Source organism: Eublepharis macularius, chromosome 3 (genome assembly GCF_028583425.1).
Source record: "Eublepharis macularius isolate TG4126 chromosome 3, MPM_Emac_v1.0, whole genome shotgun sequence".
Taxonomy (NCBI): domain Eukaryota; kingdom Metazoa; phylum Chordata; class Lepidosauria; order Squamata; family Eublepharidae; genus Eublepharis; species Eublepharis macularius.
Window position 1 is genome coordinate 180985730 of NC_072792.1, and position 26367 is coordinate 181012096.

Here is a 26367-nt window from a genome sequence, read left to right on the forward strand (position 1 = left end):
CATGTGAAGGGAGTGTCAATCTTAGCCGGGAAGCTGAGTTTTAAAAGATAGATCGGAAGGCTCTATCAATTTCCCCTCTCTACAGAGCCAGCAAAGATCACTCCTCAGAGGGTTTGTTAATTTCCTCTTTGCCTCCAGAAGGCTCTGTCAGTTTCATCTCCCCTTCTAGGAGGGCAAGAGGAAATAAACAAACCCTCTGAGGAGCCATCTTTGCCCCCTCTGTAGAGAGGGGAAATTAATAAAGCCTTCCGATCTGTCTTTTAAAACTCAGCTTCCCAGCTAACATTGCCACTCCTTTCATGTAGGCATCCTCATTAGAGATGGGCACAAATCGAATTACAACCCCAAAAAAACCACGAACCAGGCCGGTTCAAGGTTCGCGAACCAGTGGTTTGTGGAAGCTCATTTCCATGAACTTCCACGAACTGGTCTACTGGTTTGTTTGGCTCGTAAAGGACCTGCCGCTTGCAAGGCAGGAAAGGGCCCTTTAAACTGTCAAGTGCCCCTTTCCCTGCTGCTAAGCGGCCAAGAAGGGGCATTTAAACCCCACGAACCACGATCCACGAACTGGTTCATAAACTGGCCCCAGTTCGTGCCAGTTCATGGTTCCTGGTTCATGAAACCCCACGAACCATGAACCTCATGATTCGTTTTTTTTGTGGTTCGTGCCCATCTCTAATCCTCATGTAATTCATCTCTTGTAGTTTAGCTCTTAGTTGGGGGGAAAAAACAACTGCAGTTACCAGGAAAGAGGAAGAATGGAAGGGGAAGGAGAACATGAGAGCAGACTAATAGTCCATATTCCAGAATCCTGTATCCAGCAGTGGCCAAACAGGGAAGCCCCCCCCCACCCCAACACAACCGTTTCCATACTTTCTGTTGAGTTTACATTCAGGAATGGCCAAATCCCACGGATTCGCCCCATTCTACCCCGTTTCAGATGTGGCTGCCACATCTCTGCCTTCTTCCACTTCTAAGAAATTCAGTTCCCCACATCCTGGCTTGGAACCTTCTAGCATTGATATCTAAACACCAATATACCCCACCGGCCCCTTTTTAAAGATCCCACAGTCACTGTTCACCAGTTTAAAGAGACATTCTGCTAATACTATAATAGCTCAAAACTGAAAATCCGATAAGATTCCATGGGGTGGATGGAGAACTGGTAGATGGCCTAAAAGCTCAGTACAATGCGCATTAAACAATCTCCACCCATAATTTTCAAATTCCCTGGGAATTCTGCCTCCAGCCCCTAACAACGAAAGCTTCCAAGCTGGTTTGTGAACAAGATTTGTTTTAGAATTAGACAAAGGGAAAGTGCATTCATTTAGCCTTTTAACATTTGTCCAAGAAGGGAAAACACACTATGCTGAACCACTACATGAACATTTATTGGGGGAAAGGCATCAGTAACAGAAAAGAAATGTTGAAGAGGAGGGCAACCTTAATCTAGTTGGCTCGATACTTTTTTCCAACACTAAGAAGTTCACCATAGGCAAGCCCAGGGCTCATTTCGAGGGGGAACGCGCAGGAACGCAGTTCTGGCAGTTTCCCAAAGAGGTCACATGACAGGTGGCCCCGCCCACCTGACTCTCAGCCATTTGGGGCCCGTTTCGTCCTGTATTGGGGCCGAAACACCCCAGATCAGGCCTCCTGCTCAGCAGCGTCCCGATCTTGACCATTTTGGGCCCAGTTTTGGCCCTGAATGGCCAGGATTGGGTCCAAAACAGCCAGGATAGGTGATATCAGGGGCATATCAGCATAACTGATTTGGCATACGCAAATCAGTTATGCTAATGACACACCTCCGGCGATGTCAAGGGGTGTGGCATATGCTAATGTGTTATGCTAATGAGTTCCTCCAGCTCTTTTTCTACGAAATGACCCCTGGGCAAAACTAAGGGCCGGACTTCCCAAGATGCCTTCAAAGAAGTCAGATCTCCTAATATGTTTCTCCTGCAGTCACGCCACAACTGTAGGGAATATTATTTTGAAAGTCTGCAGGGGCCAATTCGGTTCAGGATCATGGCACAGGGGGAGGAGGTTTTCCAGCCTTCCTCTCATGCCATTTTCTTAAGCCAAAACAGCGCCCTGAGGGGAGGAGTTACTTGCCCTATTTTGGAGTACAGTAGCGGGGGGGGGACCCTCCTATGCCAGTGCTGTAGCCCCAGGGAACCAGATTGGGAACTGGATTTGACTTGTTACAAGTGTCTCTTGTAGTCTGGCCCTAAACCGTCGAAAAACATCCAACCTCCACTTGGCAGCCTTTGCAGTTGCTGCTCCTCCAATCCAAAACGAAGAATCTGACCCTACAGGGAGTTACGTGGCATGGCTCAGACACAGCGGCAAGCCACATACTACGGGCCAGGGCTTTTTTTCTGGGAAAAGAAGTGGTAGAACTCAGTGGGTTGCCCTAGAAAAAAATGGTCACGTGGCCGGTGGCCCTGCCCCCTGATCTCCAGACAGAGGGGAGTTGAGATTGCCCTCCGCACCTCTGGAGCGGCGCGGAGGGCAATCTAAACTCCCCTCTGTCTGGAGATCAGGGGGCGGGGCCACCAGCCATGTGACCATTTTCAAGAGGTTCCGGAACTCCGTTCCACAGCATTCCAGCTGAAAAAAAGCCCTGCTATAGGCTGAGATGCCTCAATCCAGCGTGTGTGGCATGCTGTGAGATAATTAGTTTGGTGGCAAACTGCCAATTCCCTACATGCCAGTGATCCATTTGGCCTGCAAAGAGGGGTTCAAATGCAAACCATAATGTGGAATGCCACCGCGAACTCGTTTGCTCACCCAACGCAAAGGGAGAGGGAGTGCCAGGTTCATGTGGGTGAGCTGGAAGATCCCCGCATGCAGTTTTGAATTCCGCACTGTTAAGTTCCCCTTCAGCCAAGCAGCAGGGGTATCTTCCTCTTAAGCTCCCTAAAGCTTCCTAGAATGAGGACAGAAAACAGACACCCTCCTCGGTTGCACAGCATGAGCCCAGATTAGCCAGCTATTTCCAGCTTTGAAGGGCTGGCGCTCAGGCATCTACAGAAAAGCCACAGTTGGGGTCAAGGAGGAGAAGCCAAACTCGGGACAGCTACTCTAAGTTCGAGCCAAGAAACCAGAAGTTCCCATCTATCTGCCAGGGCACAGTGAAATGCCAAAAGGAAAAAGAGGGGGGAAAACTATGTTCTTCTATGAGCCCAGAATTCCCACCCATAGAAGAGGCTGCCTGTTGTCTCTCTGCCCGATTCCCTGCTCTCAGGACAAAGATGCAAAATTATCTGTTGCCTGAGGACATCAGATCAGCAATTCTCACAGAAAGACAGGGATCTAGAAGACACAAGTTCAAATCCTTGCTGCCATGAAGCTTGCTAACTGTTCTTGGACCAGTCACTCTCAGCCTCACCTACCTCGCAGGGATGCTGCGGGGATAAAATTAATTTAATTTAATTTGTTAGATTTATATTCCACCACCACCACGCCAGCAAGCTCAGGGCGGATCACAATTTGCACACAAATTTAAAATTACATCAAATAATTCATACAGTTTAAAACTATAAATTTAAAACTATAAAATTATAAAATTATAAAAGGAAGACCATGTAGGCTCTGTGGAAGGAAAAAAAGGTGATCGTTTTAAACTGTCAGCATAGCTCAAAGGAGGAGGCACAAATCCCATGGTTTGAGCAGAGGGAAGAATCCAGCAGATAGGTGGCTGGAAAGAGAGAAGAAAGCCCAAGTAAAAGTCAAGATCAGTAGCAATGGCCACAGCAGCTCCCAATAGCCACAGGTTTGGGTTGTCCTGTAATCTATATTCTCTATACCCAGCTTGATCTCGCGTTGTGGAAGTGCAGAAGCAAGCTCACAGGTAGAACCAGGTTCCCAGTAACATCAGCTGAGTTATGCTCCACCTCAACTCTCAGCACATCTGAGTGGTTTTTAGCCTTATACGTTGTGCCTGCAGGGAAAGGGGAGATTGATTCTCAATTTCTGCCACTCTACAGTGTGTTTGCTTTAGGATTCTTTCATCCGGCAGCTTGTAAGCCGCTATGAGACTTTACAGGGAGGCAAGACAAATGTGGTGGTGTTTTTTTAATCAATAAAAAGCAAATTATCCCAAGGAGTTGGGGGCCAGGAGTTCTCGGTTCCAAACTCATCTGAGCCACAAACTTGCCGTGTAGCTTTGAACGAGCCGCTTTCTAAATGGGAATATTATTAAGAATTGAGACAAGGCTACTAGGGTTGCCAACTCCAAGTTGGGAAATTCCTGGAGATCCGGGGAGTGAAACCTGGAGAAACTTGGAGAAAGTGGGGTTTGGGGGGAAAAAGGATCTTGGCATGGCATAACTCCATAGAGTCTACCCCCCACTCCCAAAATAGCCACTTTCGCCTGGTGAACTGATCTCTGTGGCCTGGAGACCAGTTGCAATTCCAGGAGATCTCCAGCCATTACCTGGAGGCTGGCAACACTAGACAAGGCGACCCTTCTGAACGCATCGTAAACGTCACGATTCGAAGCTGGACCCAGCAATAACCAAATCACCCGCTAAACAGACATCTGTTGTTCCCTATCAGTTACCGAATGACAGGGGCAAAAGAGAAGTTGGGAGAGAAGAGAGAGACACACTGTGCTTGGCAGAAGCGTGACTTGACAACCGGCAAGCGTCTTCAGGATCAAGCAGCCTTTCCCAGCAGCAGCCTTGGCTGCCTCAAAACTCACACTGACAGACACCTGAGCTGCCAAAGCAAATGATACGAGCGCATATCAGCCAATGCACAGTAAGCAGCTGGCAGCTTTGACAAGGTGTGTTCAGCGGTGCGCACACCGTGGAAAATAGGACACAGCACTAAAGCAACCAATACAGAAGGGTGAAGCCCTCCAGCAAGGTCTATTTCAGTATACATATCCCCAGCCTTTTTCAGCTTTGCCCTTTAGATGATACTATTTATTATTATTATTAACAACAACAACAACAACTTTGTGTTTATATGCCACTCTTCTGGACAGATTAGTGGTACACTCAGAGCAGTTTACAAAGTCAGTGTTATTATTATCCCCACAACAGACACCCTGTGAGGTCGGTGGGGCTGAGAGAGCTCTGAAGAGCTGTGACTGACCCAGACTCACCCGGCTGGCTTAGGCGGAGGAGTGGGGAATCAAACCCGGTTCTTCGAATTAGAGTCCTGCCGCTATTAACCACTATGGCTCTCTGTTTTAGGTGGATATGTCATGTTGGTCTGCAGTTGTAGAGCAAGATTGGAGTCCAGTAGCACCATAAAGGCCAACAAGATTTCCAGGGTATGAGCTTTGGAGAGTCAAAGCTCTCTTTATCACATCTAACAATGGGAGCTTTGACTATTGAAAGCTTATCTTGTTGAGCTTTAATCCAATCTTGTTCTACTATTGATTAATAATTGCCATTTTAAAATTTCATCCTCTATTAATAATTAGTGCTTAACAACGAAAAGGCAGATTATGCTTTTACGTAGCATGTTTGAGTTTCAACACACATTACCTTGACGTAAATTCTTACCAGAACCCTGTAGGCAAGGTCAGTAATTATCCACATCCCCGCAGCTCCAGAGAGGGGGCAGAGAATCAATAGCGAGAGGTTCGTCTAAGGCCAGTGAGCTCATTCACGGCACACCTGAAATCTGGACTGTGCATTTCCCAATTCATAAGTCACCTCTCCGCCCCCACACACCTTTATTTTAAAAAATCAAATTCTGAGGATTGACAATATGCAAACTTGCGCAGGCTTCTTTTATTTGCATGATTAATTCTGCCAGCCATGAGGGAGCAGCAGCTAAGCAAAGCTCGGAAGTTCCTCGAGTAAAAAAAACAAAACCACTCTTCTTCTCTGCCCGGTTCCCAGGATTTCATCCGGATCGCTAGATACTTGTTGGGTTCAAACTAATAACGGGAAGGACATGAGCGAGGACTCAGCCTGGGCAACTTCACCCAGGTCTGGCCTTTTGGGGCCACAGCAGGTCAGGGCCCCAATCCCCGTTAAAGGCTCACTGGCTGGCACAAGAAACATGATGTCTCTGCTCTCAACATGGACCACATTTGCCTCACTCAAGAGAGAAACCATCTGACACCAAGCACTGTCCACTAGGGCTGTGCAATTCAGCTTGGGAATACCAAATATATATCCGGTACGTCCAGATATATCCGGATTATTCAGATCTATTCCGATAAACCGGTATTTACATTCCAGAACAATCTGGATATATTCGAGAATACCCGAGAATCTCATTTTCACAATTGCAGCAGTTTTCCCCACATCTCATTGTGCAGGCTCCCCAGGTAACGGAGTGGGGAGAGAGGCAGCGTTACTGTGTGTGTGTCTGGCAGAGAGATAACTTCAGAACTTAGCATTCTTCTAATTAAATAACTACTAGAAAACTGATGCCAATTTTTAATCTATGACACCACACGGGGTGAAAGCCAGAAAATCTCTGGATCCGTCCCAGTACAGGGCAATTCTAGTCCCCTTCTCTTTTTTCCTTTTCCTTTCCCAACAAAACACACAAGATATTTTTACCCGTCTTTAGGCACCTGGTAGGATTTAAAGTCATGACTTTCAACCGCCACAATCGGAGATTCTGAAGTTCAAGCTTTGCAACTGGGAAGGTTCTTCAGTGAAGCAGCTCAGCATTTCCTAGCACCTCGCCCTGCTTTTCTCACCATGTCACTGTTTTCAGTCTTCCCACCTTTGGGGAAGCCTAAAGGTTGTCTGCCAAACAACTCCTTACAATATTCACTAATGCAAAAACGTGTAATTGCCATTGTGATGCATATTTTCCCACCCTGCAGAAAGCAGCCGCCAAGAAAGGCAACTGGGAGAATGAAGTGCCTTTTAAAAAGTCCGATCACGCCCAGCCTTTTAGTTCTACCACCTAATTCCAGAGCAAGAGTCCAGTAGCACCTAGAAGCCTAACAAAATTTGTGGTAGGGCTTTCATGAGCCACAGCTGTGACTCATAGCCACAGCTGTGACTCATAGCTGTGGCTCACAAAAGCTCACAGCTGTGACTCATAGCTGTGGCTCATGAAAGCTCACAGCTGTGGCTCACGAAAGTTCCTACCCTACCACAAATTTTGTTAGCCTTATAGGTGCTATTGGACTCTTGCTCTTTTCTGCTGCTACAGACAGACTAACACGGCTACCCATTTTGATCGACCACTTAGTTCCAGTTTAAGAGGACTCTTGGCCAAGTGCATTAGCTATCATTGGATTCTTCTGCTCATCTTCATCCATCTGCATCCTGGTTTTTAAGATCCGGAGATGCCAAGAAATTTCATCGCTACCCTCAGCTTACAGACCGGAAGCAAAATTCGCCAGCATTTTCAAGAACATCAAATGAAAGCCCTGGAACAAAGGCTTTTGTCAACCGGTCTGCAAGTTGCCAGCCCCTCACACGGTTGGGTGGAGTAGGTAAAGGGAGTCCACCCTCCAAAGCAGTCATTTTCTCCAGGTAAGGTTGCCAGCCTCCAGGTAGTAGCTGGAGATCTCCTGGAATTACAACTGGTCTCCAGGCCTCGGAGATCAGTTCACCTGGAGAAAATGGCTACTTTGGGGCGGGGGTGGACTCTATGGAATTATGCCATGCCAAGGTCCCTTTTCTCCCCAAACCCCACTTTCTCCAGGTCTCTCCAGGTTTCAGCCCCTAGATCTCCAGGAATTTCCCAACTTGGAGCTGGCAACCCTAGGGTGGAGAGAGAAGGAAAAGATCACAGCCAGTTTCTTGGTTGGAGGTACTCTTCTTGCTCTATAAGCACAAGACTTTGGGCAATTAATAGTGAAAGCACCTCTTGGACAAGGCCCAGCCAGACATCATAAATAATTCCTCCGCCCTGTCTCCATGATGGGCCAGCCGTTCCCCACGGATCCTGAATGCCTTTACATTGAGCAGTAAAGAGCACCTTCCATTAGAGGACACAAAGGGGAAAGAAGCAGCCCCTTCCCAGGAAAGGAGAAACCGCAACGCAAGCCCTGGCTAACCCAGGCCAAAAGATAGATCCAGATGGGTAGCCGTGTTAGTCTGTCTGAAGCAGAAGAGAAGAGCAAGAGTCCAGTGGCACCTCTAAGGCTAACAAAATTTGTGATCATAGAAATGGCACTGCTCTTGACCTTTTTCAGCTGCCCTCTCCAAAAGGAGTCAAACAATTATTTAAGAACAACATTCTTGTAAAAAGCAGCAATAGAAAATTGTAAGAGGCAGCAATGCTGAACAAGAAGGGAAAGGTTTTAAACGTTCTGGCAGAAAGCACATAATGACAGTACAAATTTTATACAAGTGCCATAAGCTCGTACTCTTAAACAGCCTACACATTCCCGTCTTTACTAAATCACATCTCTGACATACTGCTTAAAGGGGTAGTAGCAAATCACCGTGCAAAATAGAAATATCTCGGTGTGCAGGGGTTAGGAATTTTCCTAAGAGGTGTTCGATGTATTGTCGAAGGCTTTCACGGCCGGAGAACGATGGTTGTTGTGGGTTTTCCGGGCTGTATTGCCGTGGTCTTGGCATTGTGGTTCCTGACGTTTCGCCGGCAGCTGTGGTTGGCATCTTCAGAGGTGTAGCACCAAAAGACAGAGATCTGACACTGAGACACTGACACTGAGAGATCTCTGTCTTTTGGTGCTACACCTCTGAAGATGCCAGCCACAGCTGCTGGCGAAACGTCAGGAACTACAATGCCAAGACCACGGCAATACAGCCCGGAAAACCCACAACAGCCATCGTTCTCTGGCCGTGAAAGCCTTCGACAATTTTCCTAAGGTTTTGTTTTTCATTCCCCTTTTCCAATCCTGCTTCAATTTGATATCCCAAAAACATTCTTCCCAGTAACTTCCTATCCAAAGGAACGAGAAACCATCTTTCATATCAGATGTGCCCTCCAAAGCATAAAAGAACGGGTTCAAAGGCACCTTAAATACCAACTAGATTTAGTGCTTTGACTCTCAAAAGCTCATACCCTGGAAATCTAGTTGGTCTTTAAGGTGCTATGGGACCCAAATCTTGCTCTTCTACTGCAGACCAACACGGCTACCCCACCTGAACCTATCCCCAAGCTCGAAAATGTTCAAGGTGGAACACAGGATTATATATTTTTAAAAATACAAAGTCTTTAAAAGTAGTCCCTTCATATGCATTTTCTCACAAACAGCCAGTGTGGCTGAACTAGGATCTGGAAAGTATGTGTGTAAAATACCATCAAGTCACAGCTGACTTGCAGCGACCCCTGCTGGGGCTTTCAAGGCAAGTGAGGAACAGAGGTGGTTTGTCAGTGCCTTCCTCTGCAGAGTCTTCCTTGGTGCAGAGCCGGCCCACCCACTGAGGTTGGGCCTGCAGCCATCTTGGGCGCTAAGGCGATGGAGGGGGAGCCGGCCTGGGGGCAGGGGTGCATGCCACAGAGCTCAATTGCCCTGTGCTGCTGCATCCAGCCAGGAGCGCGTGCTGGCAGCGGCAGTGCGGGGCCACTGAGTGGGCAACCTCCCAGCCCTCCCGCCCAGTTGCTCTGTGCTGCCCCCCACCGCCGCCGCCAGCACACAGCTGCAGGCCAGGTGCGGCAGGCGCCCGGGGCAGCGTGGGGAGCATCTGAGCCGGAGGGCTGGGAGGATGCATGCCGCCGTGTGCCGCCCCAGCTGCCTGCTGCACCTGGCCCGCAGCTGCTGCGCCTGGCCAGGAGTGTGTGCTGGCTGCAGCAGCGTGGGGCAGTTGAGCAGACAACCTCCAGTTCAGTTGCTCTGCGGGCCAGGTGCAGCCAGCAGCCAGGGTGGCCGGCTGCGCCTGGCCCGCAGAGCAACTGAACGGGAGGGCTGAAGGCCCCCCGTGCGCATACCCAGCCCTGCGTGATGACATCATCACTCAGTACGACGTGCCCGCACAGCGGCAACCTTATGCTGCCTCAGGCGCCAGTGATGCTGGAGCCGGCCCTGCCTTGGTGGTCTCCCATCCAAGTACTGACCCTGCTTAGCTTCCGAGATCTGACGAGATCAGGCTATGCCATGCTGCCCTGGTTTCAAATTCCTGTTCTTTCAAGAAACTCACAGGGGGACCTTGAGCCTCTCACATTCTCTCTGCCTAACCTACCTTACAGGGCTGTTGCAAAAATAAAATGAAGTCAGAATTGTGTATACTGCTCTGAGCAATTTGGAGCAAGGGTAAGCTAAAAATGAGATTATCTACCTATCTAATTCCCAGCTTGGCATGAACGGGCATAACTCCAAGCATACAAAAAGAACGGATACACCAGAAGGGAGGATACACCAATGTTGTCAACGACACAATCTCTGGCTCTTACAGCTGCTCATCCTCCAATGTGATATATGTCCTCATGTGCCAACAATGCCCCTCTGCTCTGTACATTGGACAAACTAGCCAACTGCTGCGCAAAAGAATAAAGGGACACAAATCTGACATTAAAAATGGCAACATTCAAAAACCAGTGGGAGGACACTTCAATCTACCAGGACATTCCATCAAGGACTTAAAGGTCGCTGTAGTCCAACAGAAACATTTTAAAAACAAAATCCAACGGGAAGCTGCTGAATTGGAATTCATATGTAAATTTGACTCAGTCAGGCTTGGATTGAATAGAGACTCTGGATGGTTATCTCTTTACCAGAAGTAACTGCCTTCAGGCATTCCATTCAGAGTCAGCAATGGAGGGGAAGGGTCACATCCAGCCTGGATTGTGCACTCCACCTCTTTCATGACATTTGCAATTGACTTGCATTTATATATCTCTCACTCCCTGCACCTTCTCCCCCCTCCCCTCCCCACCTATATATCTCTGCCCAGTTTCTTCATACCCTCCACGCATCTGACGAAGAGAGCTGTGGTTCTCAAAAGCTTATGTAACAATAAAGTTGATTAGTCTTAAAGGTGCCATTAGATGACGAAGAGAACTGTGATTCTCGAAAGCTTATGCTACAATAAAGTTGGTTAGTCTTAAAGGTGCTACTGGACTCTTTTTGATTTTGCTACTAGACTAATACGGCTAACTCCTCTGGATCTTTTATCATTGCAAACTCTGTTCGTGAACAGGGACGGAATATAAGGATGCCAACAATTGTGACAGCCGCAGAAAGCTCTTGTAAAAAAAGACCTTCCCCGCCCTACGGGAAATTCTTAAGGAGGTAGCGAAGGAAGGGCCATTAGGGAAGTAACTGGGCAGGGGTCCTCAAGGGATGCTTGCATATGCCTCAGCAGGATTTCTCCCCACCCCCATCTATAATTTACAGTCTCCTATCAATAATGAAAAAGAACATTTAAAGTGCTTTCCACCCACCCGCACACAAAGAGACTACAGCCAATGGAAGTGCATTAAGGGTGGGGAGGACGTCCAAAGCTAAATCGCTTCCTTGGTATCCCACAAAAGCAAAATTCAGGCCCAGCATCACATTAAAGACCAGCTATATTTCCAGCTAAGCTCGTACCCAGGGAATTTAGTTGGTCTTTAAGGTGCTACTGGACCCAAACCTTAGTATCACACAAACCACCTTCCCCAGGCCCGCTGAGCGCCGTTTAAAAATCTTGCAGCGCTGTAAAGGAGAACAAGGTTTTTTTTAATGTATAATTTTTAATGAACAACGTGTCTCGGACTTAACACAAGCATCTGACAGGCTGCTGCCCACGAAAAATCACACTAGATTTTTTTTTTAAACCTGTTGGCCTTTAAGGTGGCACAAGATCCCCGACTCCCCCCCTCTACCCTCCTGCAAACAGATTCAACAGGGCTACTCCGCTGGATTTAAAATAGCCTATTTGGTAGGAATCTGTTTTATTCGACTTGTTCCCTTCCAAGATTCTTGGCAACCGCCCCATATTTTAATGCTCCCTTGACACTGCAACGTGGTTTTAACATCATGTTCTCGGTTGGAATTACAGCAGAAATGGCCTGAAACCCGGGGTGGGGGAGCTCACAGCCGGAGGAGAAGGAAAAGGGAGACATCTGTGTGTATAGCTGGAAGCTTCGGCCCTTCCTCTCCTGAAACCCTCCAGCCCCCCACCACAAATACAGAGAAGCCATTCTTCAAAACGCCTCCATTCCATGATTAAATGCTTCCCCTTCCTGCTTCCCCCGAACCAGTTTCATGCCCGAAGTCACCCTTGACCTTCTCATACCAGCTATATTTTGCTGTTTTTCTGCCATATGCATCAGCTTACAGAGAAATAAAAGAGTGTGTGCGCCAGTTAACGCCAACCCAATACTCACCAGTAACATATGAAGAGATGATAATTTGTGTTAGTGGAACTTTATTTACTTATTTATACTCTGCCTTTTCCCCCAACGGGGCACCAAAGAGGCTTACTTCAATCTCTCCTCCATTTTATCTTTGCAACAACCGAAGGGGAGGTCAAGAATGTGTGATTGGCCTCAGGTGACCAATCAATGGCAGAATGAGGATTCGAACCTGGAACCCTAAGTCTGGCACTCTACCCTTCCAATAACTATGGAAGCTATTTCCTTGCCACAAGACAAACTATTCAATCCCCCCCCCCCAAAAAGAACACCAATGATTCCCACACTACCAAGTATAATGAAAGCAATCAAGAGGTTGAGTCATGCAACTATTTCTGCCAGGAAGGAGGAGGCATCAAGGAAATGTTATTCTCCGCACCACCACACACTATTCACACAGTGTGGCATAGTGGCTGAGAACTGGAACCACAGAGCCCCTGCTTCAAACCACCACTCAGCCATGGAGCTTGCTGGGTGATCTTGGTACAGTCTAGCCTACCTCACAGGGCTGTTGGGAGGATAAAATGGAGAAGTGAACTATGCACGTCCCCCTGAGAAACCTAGAGAAAAGGCAGGATAAAAAATATGAGATATATGAAAGGAAATCTAAAAAGAACCACAAGTTGCTAGAACCTGAAGCACGCACATTTTTCTCAGGCTAAAGTAACTAGGCTTCGCATATGAAAGCTCTCTGTCTTTCTCCCTCAAGGCACATAACTCTTGAGATATATCTCCTTTGCCAAAAGGATGGAGAGGAGAAATAGTTTTGTAGTATAATAGGCTGTTATACATTTGTTTTTGTGTATTGTTATGTATCTTGCCTATATTATTTTATACATTGTTAATTGGATTTGTTGTTTATCGCAGTAGAAAAGAGCAGGAGTCCAGTAGCACCTATAAGACTAACAAAATTCGTGGGAGGGTATGAGCTGAAAAAGTGAGCTGTGACTCACAAAAGCTCATACTCTACCACAAATTTTGTTAGTCTTATAGGTGCTACTGGACACTTGCTCTTTTCTACTGCTACAGACAGACTAACCTGGCTACTCATCTTGCTCTTTATTGTTTTTCTTTACTTTCAAATATATATTTAAATTTTTTAAAAATGCAGGATCACACCAGAGGGCCATCTAGCATCAATTGATGCTCCCGAAAAACCTATTGACAACACATGGAGAATGAAGCCTTCCCTCTCACAGCAGCTGGTATTCAGAGGTATATTGCCTTGGAAAATGGGGGTTCCACTCTGCTAGCATGTCTAATAGACTAATCCCCTTTTAAAGCCACCTAAGCTTCAGAAGGAAATCAACCACCTACTTAAAACAAGCACTCTGTAGCAGAGAGTTCCATAAATTAAGTGTCATGTGTAGACATGGGCACGAACAGAAAAAAAACCAAACATGGTATTCGTCGTTCGTTGCCATCCACGAACAACGAACATTGACGAACATGACCTGTTCACAAACATGTTTGTTGTTTGTTGTTCGTGGGGGCCAGCAGGCTCTCCTCCAGATCCCTTCCATACCACTCCCAGAAACCTTACCTGAGCAGGCAGCAGGAAAGGTTCCAGTAATAAATAATAGCTTGGCCCGGAGCCAGACAGCAGCCCTGGAACTTGAAGGGGTAGATCCCTATCCCACCACACAAAGAAAATTCAAGCTCCAATGCACTCTCCCTGTCTCTCTCTTAAAATGCCAACAGCAACTGTCTCTCCCTCACTGTCTGCAAAACCAGAGCTGGTAGCCCCCCTTCCCCCCCGCTCTTTGCTTCCTTGGAACAAATTTGGAGCTCCATACTTGGAAGGAAAACCTGCCTATCAAGCCAAATGGAGCTTAGATTGGGGTTTCCCGGGCAACAGCAGGAGTTCAGACAGAGTTCAGACAATCCCTGCCTACATTGCCAAGGGAATTGATTGCAGGTGCCAGACTGTCTGGCTTGACGAACGAGGCTTGCAACGAACACCTGTTCGTTTAGAATGGGGCCTCACGAACAACTTGTTCGCGAACAGCAGATTGGGCTGTTCGTGGCCTTTTTTAGTTCAGATTGCTGTTTGTGCCCATCTCTAGTCGTGTGTAAGTACTTTCCTTTGGTCTATCTAGACACTCCCCCTACAACAACAGCTTCGAAGACACATGAGACATGCAGCTGACTAATACAAATCAGGCCATCGGTCCATCAAGGTCAGTACTGTTTACTCAGACTATAAGTAGCTGTGCAGAGTCTTAGAAGAGGTATTTCACATCACCAGCTATCTAATCCTTAACGGGAGATGCTGAGGATTGAACCCGAGATCTTTTGCATGCCAAGCAGATGCTCAACCACAGAGCCACGACACCTCGAAGCAACACACAGTGCTTCTTGTCTATGAAAACTCAAGGGGTTGCACACTAGGCAAGCGGAACATTTGCTTTTTAAAAAACTGTCCCTTACAAGGGGGGGAGGAGAAACACCACAGAGGTTTCAGTTTAGTAGATTGCCTCTAAAAGGAAAGTGTGAAAATCAAAAGCTTTTGTTGCAAGCCCTCCCTGCCTCCACACGCAAGGCAGGAGGAGAGGAAAAGGCACTCAAAACTGTAATTATGTCAGATTGTAACCTCTGCGCATAGCAGAGCAGCTCCATAATTAAACCAGCATCTGGGAGCAGCTCAGCGACAGGGCCGCCACATTTAGCGCATATTTTCCATGCTCGCTTGTGCTACCTGGCAAGGGAACTGGGTCCTTCAAGGCACTAAACGAAAACAACACACGAGATGTATGCCCTTAAATCTGAGCTAGAATACTCCAGTGGGGACACCTGCACATCGACTCCATGTGTAATAAGTTTGGAAACTATGACTTTAGCCAGGACTTTAGCCAGTATAAGCCAGGATTTTATGGCCCACAGTTCTGCATCTGGAAAAGGTGACTTCTATGATCTATCTCAAGTTACGGAAGGGGAATCTGTTTAAACATGTGTGTTCATTTTATTACATTTTGCCATGCTTGTCTCATGAAGAGAAACAACAAGATACGAAAGGCACTGAAGCCCGACAACCAGTCCAGAGGACTGGAGAGTAGCAAATGTCAATACCATTTTTTAAAGGATCCAATATGGGAAATTACAGACCAGTTAGTACAATCTAGGTGTTCCAGATAAATTAGTGTTATTAAAAATACAGCTGAGTACAAAGAGGGACAAGCCCTGTTGAGGAAGAATCAGCATGGTCTTGGCAAAGGAGAGTCCTGCTTCACCAAGCTAGGGGAGAGAGTTCTAACAAGCATGTGGATGAGGGAGAACCAGTCGCTGTTCTCAATAACGAGCTGCTGCAGCATAGTGATCAAGTGGTTGGGCTGCAAATCAACACTCTGCTGGTTTGTTTCCCACTACTGCCATGAGCTCTGCAGGTGGCCTTGGGTAAGCCACTCCCCCCAGCCCCAGCTCCCCAGCTGTATTGTGGGGACAATAATAACATTGACCTTGTTCACCACTCTGAGCGGGGAACTAATCTGTCTAAAAGAATGGTACACAAGTGCACTGTTACGTAAGATGCTGTAGCATAGTGGTTAAGTGGTTGGGCTGCAAATCAGCACCCTGCTGGTTCAATTCCCACTGCTGCCATGAGCTCAACAGGTGGTATTGGGTAAGCCACTCCTCTCAGCCCCATCTCCCCAGATGCATTGTGGGGATAATAATGCCACTGACTTTGTTCGCCCTTCTGAGCTGTGGCACTAATCTGTCTAGAGCAGCGGTATATAAATACACTGTGATGATGGTGTCCAGATTATTTCTCTGAAATAACACTTCTGCCATTTTGCAGATAGGGTTAAAAACAGAACAGTTCAGGGTGGTACTTAGAATAGGATTGCTTCTTGTCTGTGAATTTGGGGGGCAAATTCCCCCCGCCCATATTGCATCATTTAGCAAACATACAGCCAGCTTTTTGTACATATTATACTGCTTTTTATTTCACTGTTCTCTAATGACGTGATCCATTTTATTGCCTTGTATATATTTTACTGGACTCAGCGCTATTTAATTTGCTCATTAATCCCTTTAAAAAGGGGACTGGAGACAGCCTGCACGAATTTGTCCCTCGATGGCTATTAGCCATACTGGCTAAATAAAACCTCCATGTTCAGAGGCAGTATCTCTCTGAATATCAGTTCTAGGGAATGACAACAAACACGGGGGTGGGGATTTTAAACTAAACCGACTGTTGCTCTAATTCCGCCCAAGTAAGTCTGAAGCTCTGTTGGCCTTTCCGTGATTCGCATTTAGTAACATAAATCCCGCAAGCATTCAGCATCCGGCTATTTCTGCCATGAAATAACGATGCACGTTACATCATTTTCACATACGCTTCTCTGGATGTTTTTGTGTCAGCTGGAGAGCAATTTGGAAAACAAGCAAGCAAGGTAAATTCCCCTGGTGGCACACAATACAGAAGGGGAGCAGGGATACCTCTGGCCAAAAGGAATCTCCTCCACTTATCTCAGACCTGCAAACACCAAGAAGACTAGACCAGCTCTGATGATGACGATGACGATGACGATGATGACGATGACGATGACGATGATGACAACAACTGTCACCACTATCATCGGGGCACTTGGAATCATGCTGAAAAACTTTGCAATTCATATGGAAAAACTGCAGCTTTCTGACATAACACCTACAGAACTGCAAAAGACGGCGCGACTTGGAACAGCGTACATATGACGCCGCTACCTGGTTGATACTTAGGTCTCCGATAGAAACTTGTATCAGCTTAGCAAGGCCAATCGATAATAACGTGACCTCTGCTTATTGTTGATTGTGTTTCGGATAATTCAAATAACAACAACAAAAACATTTGATTTATATGCCGCCCTTCAGGATGACTTAACACCCTCTCAGAGTGGTTTAGAAAGTATGTTATTATTATCCCCACAACAAAACACCCTGTGTGGGGCAGAGAGAGCTCCGAGAAGCTGTGACTGACCCAAGGTCACCCAGCTGGCTTCAAGTGGAGGAGGGGGGAATCAAACCCGGCTCTCCAGATTAGAGTCCCACGCTCTTAACCACTACACCGAACTGGCTCTCCGGGTTTGTTACACATTCCTCGTACTAAAAAACACACCTTTTGCTTATGGAACTCATTGCCACAAGATGGTGACGGCCAATTGCTTACTTTAAAAGGGAGACCAGACACACTCACAGAAGAGAGATTCAGTCAAAGGCTGCTATCCGTGATTGCTACATAGAACCTCCATTTTCAAGAGGCAGGGAACTTCTGCGCTAGTTGCAACTACACCAGGGACCCTTGCTATTCACCACCGTGCTTTCCAAAGACATCGGTCTGTTCAAGGTGATGGACTCAAGGGAACTTTGCTTGGATCCGGCAAGGCCTTTCATATCCAGCAAGTGCCTTGTAGTAATCCATGGAGTCAATTTATCATCTCCAGTCCAAGTTCTGCTGCCAAAAAAAAGCAAAGCCAAGAAACCAATAAATTACCAGAAAGCTCTGACATTTTGCAACGCTTCTGGAAACAACGGATGTTATTCCAGACACCATGAGGATTTGCAAACAACCTAATCAGTCCCATCTTGGCTGGGTAACTGCCAGTATTGACATGGGAGGATAAGTCCATATCCTGTGAGGTAGGATGGGCTGAGATTGTGGGACTGGCTTCCATGGCAGAGCAGGGATTCGAACCTGGGTCTCCTAGAACTTAGTTGTACGCTCTAGCCACTACACCACACTGGCTCAGTTCTAAGGGTGCACTCAGATTCTAGATGAAGATTCTTGAACAATATTTAGGAGTCACACACAGGGGTGCAACTAGCAACCTCACTGGTAGGCAAGAGTGGAAGGGAAGAAAATCGAGTGTAAAGAAATAGAAGATAGAAGTCTCAGCAAGCTATCTCCGGTTTCAGCAATTTCGTTTATGCACTCTGTGCTGTCAAGTTGCTTCTGACTTATGGCAGCCCTATGAATGAAAGACCTCCAAAATGTCCTATCTTTAACAGACTTGCTCAGATCCTGCAAACTGGAGGATGTGGCTTCTTTGATTGAGTCAAGCCGTCTCGTTTTAGGTCTTCCTCTTTTCCTGCTGCCTTCCACTTTTCCCAGCATTATTGACTTTTCCAGAGAGTCTTGTCTTCTCATGATGTGACCAAAGTACAATAGCCTTAGTCTGGTCATTTTAGCTTCTAGGGAGAATTCAGGCTTGATTTGACCCAGTACCCACTTATTTGTCTTTTTGGCACGGCCCCTTCAGTTTAGCATGGCGCGAAGTTACCTTAGCATAAAGCCTGGGTTGCACATGCAGAATGAAGGGGAAAAGAGAAAGAGGTGGTAAAATAAGCTGCTCCACCTGATACAGGTGGGAGAAACATATTCTGAAAGAGTTATCCCATGTAAAAAGCTCCCTGCAAGTAGAAAGCCAGCAGTCAGCAAATCCCGTGCCCTCAGTTCTAAGGATGCACTCAGTTCTAAGGACTAGCAACCTCATTGGTACGCAAAAGTGGAAGAGAAGAAAAACTGGGTGTAAAGAAACAGAAGATAGAGAGAAGAAACAGCAAGCTTTGGGTTCGTAGGACTACCAGCAAGCCAGCTCTGGTTTGAGCAGTCCCATGTGTACATCATGTGCTATCAAGTCGCTTCCAACTTATGGCAACTCTATAAATTAATGACCTCCAAAATGTCCTATCATTAACAGCCTGACTTAGGTCTTGCAAACTGAAGGCTGCGGCTTTCTTTACTGGAGCAATCCATCTCGTTTGAGGTCTTCCTCTTTTCCTACTACCTTCCACTTTTCCTAGCACTGTTGTCTTTTCCAGTGAGTCTTGATGCAACCAAAGTACAATAGCCTCAGCTGAGTCATTTTAGCTTCTAGGGAGAATTCAGGCTTGATTTGATCGAGAATCCACCCGTTTGCCTTTTTGGCACGGCCCCTTCAGTTTAGCATGGCGCGAAGTTACCTTAGCATAAAGCCTGGGTTGCACATGCAGAATGAAGGGGAAAAGAGAAAGAGGTCGTAAAATAAGCTGCTCCACCTGATGCAGGTGGGAGAAACAATATTCTGAAATGTTCCCCTATGTAAAAAGCGCCTTGCAAGTAGAAAGCCAGCAGTCGGCAAATCCCTTGCCCTCACAGTGGTAGTTTTCTATTTGCAGGGAGGTTTTATTTTAGTTTTTTTTTAAGGCAAAGGAATGTTCAAACCTGAAATTCACCAGCTGAAATGGTGCAATCTATTCTGCCTTCTACTTCCCACCACCTCCTTCTCTTGCATGTGTGAACTCAGTCCGTGTCAGACCACCGTTCTAGTTGGCCCAGTCCAGTTCAGCCTCGCTGGCACCAACTCTGCAGATCTCTTTCCGAGGCCTTCATCTACATGGGAATTGCTGAGGACTGAACCCAGGACTTTGCGCATGGAAAGCATGCGCTCTGCCACAGACCTATGGGCCCCCTCGCACATCGATGGACAAGCTTCTACCTGACAGCCCCCACCATGTTGATTGTGAGGATATCTTCCCTGGCAGATAAGCATTTGTTCTGAGCAAGTACCTGGCACACAGTTCAAAACCCCTTCCAAACTTTGGACATCTCCAACCAAGGCGTACGGAACTGGCAGCGCACGGCTCCAGATAATTGCTGCTCTCCCTGCCTCCGCCGGCACGTCTGTCATCTTCAGCTCTTGCTTGGAATCGGCACCATAATTGAACGGGTAATGGTATGATAATTGCCCGATGCGGGTTTTGCAGTTTACAGTTTAGACACTGAAATATTCACCCGGCCCTGGCAATTTCCTGCCTCTCTCCTCTCTGAGAAATCACTACGGCTCGGGCTGCCTTTAGATCCACCTCCCTCTCTGTACCAAGACTCAACATCCCTCACCTCTGTTCCACCAGAGGAAGCCCAACGCATTTTCCGCAGGCCTTTCATCAAGTGGCATCTCACCCTGGATATTTGTTAGACAGGAAATGGATGCTGCCTCGGTCGTTTTCTCTACTGTGCTTTTTAAAAAAATCCACACACACACACATACGAGTTGAGGGGGGGATGGGTTGACATTTTCTCCGAAACCGAACAGATTCCCAGAATCCAATTCATTAAAAAGACTTGTTTGCTTAGTCCTGCCCCACGCCAAGCACATCTGGCCAGGCGGATTCGGGTCAAGCTTCGTAAGCGAAAGCAAAAATAAATGACGTGATTGAACTGGGAAGTCCTCCAAAAAGTCAATGAAGTACTTTCGGAAAGGGGGGGGGGCTAAACCTGCAGGGGAAGAGAGAGACAGAGACAGTGTGTGTGTGTGTGTGTGTGTGTGTGTGTGTGCGTGCGTGTGTGCGTGCACGCGCGCGCACGTCTGTCTGCCTGCCGGTCTGGTGCGCCATTGATTCACTTCCAACTTAAGCAAGCCTATGAATTAAAGACTTCCAAAACATCTTTCTGCCGGGCCTGTAAGACAGACATGTTCCGCCAGGCATGTGGCTGAAGTTGGGGCTGGGTGGGCTCCTTTTCTACCAGTCTCCTCTTGAGTGGAGAATGCAGCCCCCTCCTCCCGATCATCCGACGACCCACCTAACAGGTATGCCATCACCCATCCTACGGGATGTATTAGATCCAGTTCGGCATATGGGTCGCTGTTAAAAGCAGTTGCCTCTTGCACTGATTTTTATGTTTTAATGTATTTTAATGTAACTCGTGTATTTCGTGTATTTTTAAAAACTTTCATTGATTAACCAAAACAAAACACACAAAATGCATTTCGTGTATTTTCATGTGATTTTACTGACTGCTGTTACCTGCTCTGAACTCGCTTGCGGGGACAGCGGGTTATAAATTTAATTAAATAAATAAATAATCCTATCATTAACAGCCCTGCTCAGGTATTGCAAACTGACGGCCGTGGCTTCCTCTACTGAGTCAATTCATATCGTGTTGGGTTTTCCTCTTTTCCGACTGCCTTCAACTTTTCCTAGAATTCTTGTCTTTCCCAGCGAGGAGGCAGCCAAGGCCCAGTTCTCACTAGGGGAGTTAAATCACTGCTCAACCACAAAGCCGACTGGTTGGCTCTCTGGGAAACGGTACACCCTTTCACCTCACCTACCTTGCAGGATCATTGTGAAGATAAAAATGGGATGATACCCATCTACGATGAGAACACTTCTTGGGAGAAGCGTATAGCGCAGCTGCGCAAGGTTTGCCCGAGGAGTTCAGCAAAGCTCCCACTCTGTCATAAGAAATAGCTCAAAGAGATGCACAGAGAGTAGAGACTATAGACTATGCCACTGGATACTGTCTGCTGATGTAGATATGCTCCTATTTGAGAATTTCCATGTTGCTAAACATGGCATGTTAATTGGTTAGGCTTTAACTCAGAAAGGTTTCATCTATGTGTTCATCTTTATGCTTATTTGCAGCTATCATACCCTACTGTAGCAAAATAGAAAAGAGAACAGTAGCACCTTTAAGACTAACCAAGTTTACTGTAGTATAAGATTTCGAGAACCACAGTTCTCTTCGTCAGATGCATCTGACGAAGAGGGTTGTGGTTCTCGAAAGCTTATACTACAGTAAACTTGGTTAGTCTTAAAGGTGCTACTGTTCTCTTTTCTATTTTGCTACTTCAGACTAACACGGCTAACTCCTCTGGATCTATACCCTACTGTGTCTGTTTTCAGTTGACAACCTGTCGACCATATTGAATTTTTGCTCTGTAAATGTCCTAGCTATTGATTACGTTGCATTCACTTGCAATATGTAATCCACCTTTGATCTCCGTGAGAAAGGTGGACTATAAACAACAACCATAATAATAAAAATGACACAGGGGCCTTCCTGAACAACTAAAGTGAAATTGCATGGAGCGTTGAACCTGTTGGCATTTTCCAGTTAGCCTAAAAATCAAAAGAAGATTGAGACTTGGAAGAAAAGCTGTGAGGGAACTAGAGAAGAGCCTTAAAGATAAAGACGTCTCTCCGGGAACCAAGATCAAGATAATCCATACTATCACATTCCCCATTACTATGTACAGATGTGAAAGTTGGACAGTGAAGAAAGCTGACAGGAAGAAAATTGATTCATTTGAAATGTGGTGCTGGAGGAGAGTTTTGCGGATACCATGGACAGCCAACGAGACAAATAGATCAAATCAAGCCTGAATTCTCCCTAGAAGCTAAAATGACAAAACTATGGCTATCGTACTTTGGTCACAACATGAGAAGACAAGACTCTCTGGAAAAGTCAATAATGCTGGGAAAAGTGGAAGGCAGCAGGAAAAGAGGAAGACCTAAAACGAGATGGCTTGACTCGATAAAAGAAGCCACGTCCTCCAGTTTGCAAGATCTGAGCAAGTCTGTTAATGATAGGATGTTTTGGAGGTCTTTCATTCATAGGGCTGCCATAAGTCAGAAGCGACAGCACATAGCGCACAAACGAGATTGCTGAAACTGGATAGCTTGCCAAGTCTTCTATCTTCTATTTCTTTACACTCGGTTTTTCTTCCCCTCCACTTTTGCATACCAATGAGGTTGCTAGTCCTTAGAACTGAGTGCATCCTTAGAACTGAGGGCACGGGATTTGCTGACTGCTGGCTTTCTACTTGCAGGGAGCTTTTTACATAGGAGAACTCTTTCAGAATATGTTTCTCCCGCTTGCATCAGGTGTAGCAGCTTATTTTACCACCTCTTTCTCTTTTCCCCTTCATTTCTGCATGTGCGACCCAGGCTTTATGCTAAGGTAACTTCACACCATGCTAAATTGAAGGGGCCGTGGCAAAAAGACAAATAAGTGGGTACTGGGTCAAATCAAGCCTGAATTCTCCCTAGAAGCTAAAATGACCAGACTAAGGCTATTGTACTTTGGTCACATCATGAGAAGACAAGACTCTCTGGAAAAGTCAATAATGCTAGGAAAGTGGAAGGCTGTAGGAAAAGAGGAAGACCTAACATGAGATGGCTTGACTCAATAAAAGAAGCCACGTCCTCCAGTTTGCAGGATCTGAGCAAGTCTGTTCATGATAGGATGTTTTGGAGGTCTTTCAGTCATAGGGTCGCCGCCATAGCCTTGGATATTAACCCTCATAATCTGAAAGAAAAAGGGCCTTCAGCAGCTCTTTCCTCGATTTTAGGTTGCCTGAGTACACTGGATTACAGAAGTACTATGATAAGAGCACGTAGAGTATGCTCACCAATATACTTGGGTTTAACATTGCCACAATCTCTTCCAGCTTATTTTGGTTTCCTGACAGTTTCACGTTATCGACGATTATTTATTTTAGCCAGATTGAACGCCATTCCATCAAGTCAGTTGCTGGGACGTTTAAATAGGTTTCCCTACTCTGAGCAACTCTGCCAATGTGGCTCTGGCCAAACAGACGCTCTTCAACACTGTCTATTTGAATGTAATATTCTAAACGTGGCAAGAGACCGATGGATCAAGCCCTATATCCAGGACCCAGGAAGTATAGAGGACAATTTGAGGCTCCTTTTAGCAGGGGTGGATTTGAATACCACTTTAGCAATCGTCAAGTTCCTCTCCCAATCGGTTAAGGAAAAAAGTTATAAAATTTTTAACACTATATAGACTATATATTAAAAGACTTTTTCCTATTTTAACTCTAATTTTAGTGTGGCACCGCTCAGAGCCGAATAGGCTGTATGAACAGTATCATTAAAGTAAAGGGTCACCATAGGTCGGAGGCGACTTGACAGCACATAAAACACATGCGCACACACCTAGGATTTGTCAGCTCTGCAATCCAAGGCTTCTAAAAACTAGGAAAATGGGACAGTCCCTTAAAAGCAAAAGATGCAAAATGCTCCTCGGAAAGTTCAAGGTACTTCTAGACCACCCAGAAAGCAAACATTGGGTGGGCAGGCTGTTCAAGCCACACAAAGTCTGAAAACCCGGAGGCTCCAGCATCTAACAGCTGAAATGCCAGGTTTGAGATTTCTCTCGTAACAGAGGCTAGGATTCCAGCCAAGTTGCACATGAGATGGGGGAGCTTGGGGGGGGTCCCACTGTCTCTGAGAATTTAGCTTTAGGAAGGGGAACGCCTCCAATAGCAGCCAGAACAAACGGATGCTTGCAGCAGGCCAGCTTAATTTACTGATAGAATTTTTTTAAAAAGAGGTTAATCCCCGCTGAAGCGACCACGTGAACGGAACAGAAGTTAAATACTTGATTCCCATGTTGACCCAGCTTGCTTTTGCAAGGCTATGCTCGACCACTTTCTCAATACATGGCTTAGGTGCTACTGCTCTTTTGAAATTCTGGCCACCACAGAATGCTGCGCCGATATCCGTGAGCGGTACTCGCTCTGGGGCTAAAAGAGAGCCACATCTGTGGTTCACATCAACCAAACGAACCACGCGATTACCGTACGACCTGTGCACCACACGCACAAAACGTAACTATTAATATTGAATACATAACTATGTCCTTTTAAATGAGCTGAGCACTTCCAAGTATGCCAGGTTGCCTCTGCCGACCACTGCCGAAGGGCTTAAGAACATAAGAACATAAGCAAAGCCATGTTGGATCAGGCCAGTGGCCCATCCAGTCCAACATTCTGTCACACACAGTGGCTAGAAATCCAGTGCCATCTAAAGGACTGTCAGTGAGGCCAGGACACCAGATGCCCTCCCACTGCCTTCCTTCCAGCACCAAGACAACAGAGCACCACCTCCCCACAAAGAGAATACCATCTATCTCCTGTGGCTAATAGCCACTGATGGACCTCTGCTCCATATATTTGTCCAGTCCCCTCTTGAAGCTGGCAATGCTTGTAGCTGCCACCACCTCCTGTGGCAACGAATTCCATGTGTTTATCACCCTTTGTGTAAAGTAGTATTTTCTTCTATCTGTTCTAACCCGACTGCTCAATAATTTCATAGAGTGCCCACGAGTTCTTGTATTGTGAGAAAGGGAGAAAAACACATCTTTCTCTACCTTCTCTAACCCGTGCATTATCTTGTAAACCTCTATCATGTCTCCCCTCAGTCGTCTTTTCTCCAGGCTAAAGAGCCCCAAGCGCCTCAATCTTTCCTCATAGGGAAAGTGTTCCAACCCTTTAATCATTTTAGTTGCCCTTCTCTGTACTTTTTCCAGTGCTATGATATCTTTTTTAAGGTGTGGCGACCAGAACTGTACACAGTACTCCAAATGAGGCCTCACCATCGATTTATACAGAGGCATTATGATACCGGCTGATTTGTTTTCAATCCCTTTCCTAATAACCCCTAGCATAGCATTAGCTTTTTTTATGGCAGTCGCACACTGTGCTGACGTTTTTAGTGAGTTATCTATCATGACTCCAAGATCTCTCTCTTGGTCAGTCTCCGCCAGTTCAGACCCCATCAACTTGTATTTATATTTTGCTATTCAAACGTATGACCCAAAGTTCTCCAGAGCTCTTTATTAAGTGAGCTGTTAAGAAAGATGTCCCATTAGTACAAGCGGTAAGAGCACATGTACGGTTGCCAACTCCAGGCTGGGGAAATCCTAGAGATTTGGGAGAGCAGCCTCTGGAAGGTGGGGTTTGGGGGAGGAAGGGAGAGGAATTGTAATTCCGGAGGACCTTCATGCCCTCCCTGAAGGCTAACAGTACAGAGAGAATCACGAGAGGCAATAACGTATCCAAGTATCGTGATGTTCTAACGAAATAAAGTGCTAATACAACAATTGCAAAATAATTAACTTGTTCTTATTTCATCTGTGCACAGTTTACCATCAACATAACCGTACACGCAATCTTCCCACCTTCAGACCTATACGCAGGGCTTTTTTTCAGGGGGAACGCGGGGGAACGGAGTTCCGGAACCTCTTGAAAATGGAGGCTCCGCATGGAGGGCAATCTCAACTCCCCTCTGTCTGGAGATCAGGGGGCAGGGCCACCAGCCATGTGACCATTTTCTCCGAGGGCAACCCACTGAGTTCCGCCTCCTCTTTTCCCAGAAAAAAAGCCCTGCCTATACACAAAGTGCTGGTGCATTCAACACAATTGATGAACAGTCGTTTCGCAACATTCAATATTGCTTTTTTAAACAATGCCAATTGTAGGTCAAGGTGTGCAGTACACGCAATCTGGTTTCCTTTCCATCCTGCACACCTTGACCTACAATTGGCATTGTTTAAAAAAGCAATATTGAATGTTGCGA

At 46.3% G+C, this 26367-nt stretch overlaps 1 protein-coding gene across 4 annotated transcripts in view; it reads right to left on the reverse strand.

Moving 5' to 3' along the window:
• The window catches only part of GDPD5 (glycerophosphodiester phosphodiesterase domain containing 5), a 182477-nt gene that overhangs the window by 135835 nt on the left and 20275 nt on the right, over positions 1-26367 (reverse strand). Inside the window, exon 1 of one of the 4 annotated variants that reach the window (XM_054974904.1) lies at positions 20102-20118. The exons of the other annotated variants lie outside the window; for them this stretch is intronic. The gene's annotated coding sequence lies outside the window, so the exon portion shown is untranslated. Of the gene's footprint in view, positions 1-20101; positions 20119-26367 lie in introns of those variants that run through there. 4 annotated transcript variants of the gene reach the window in all.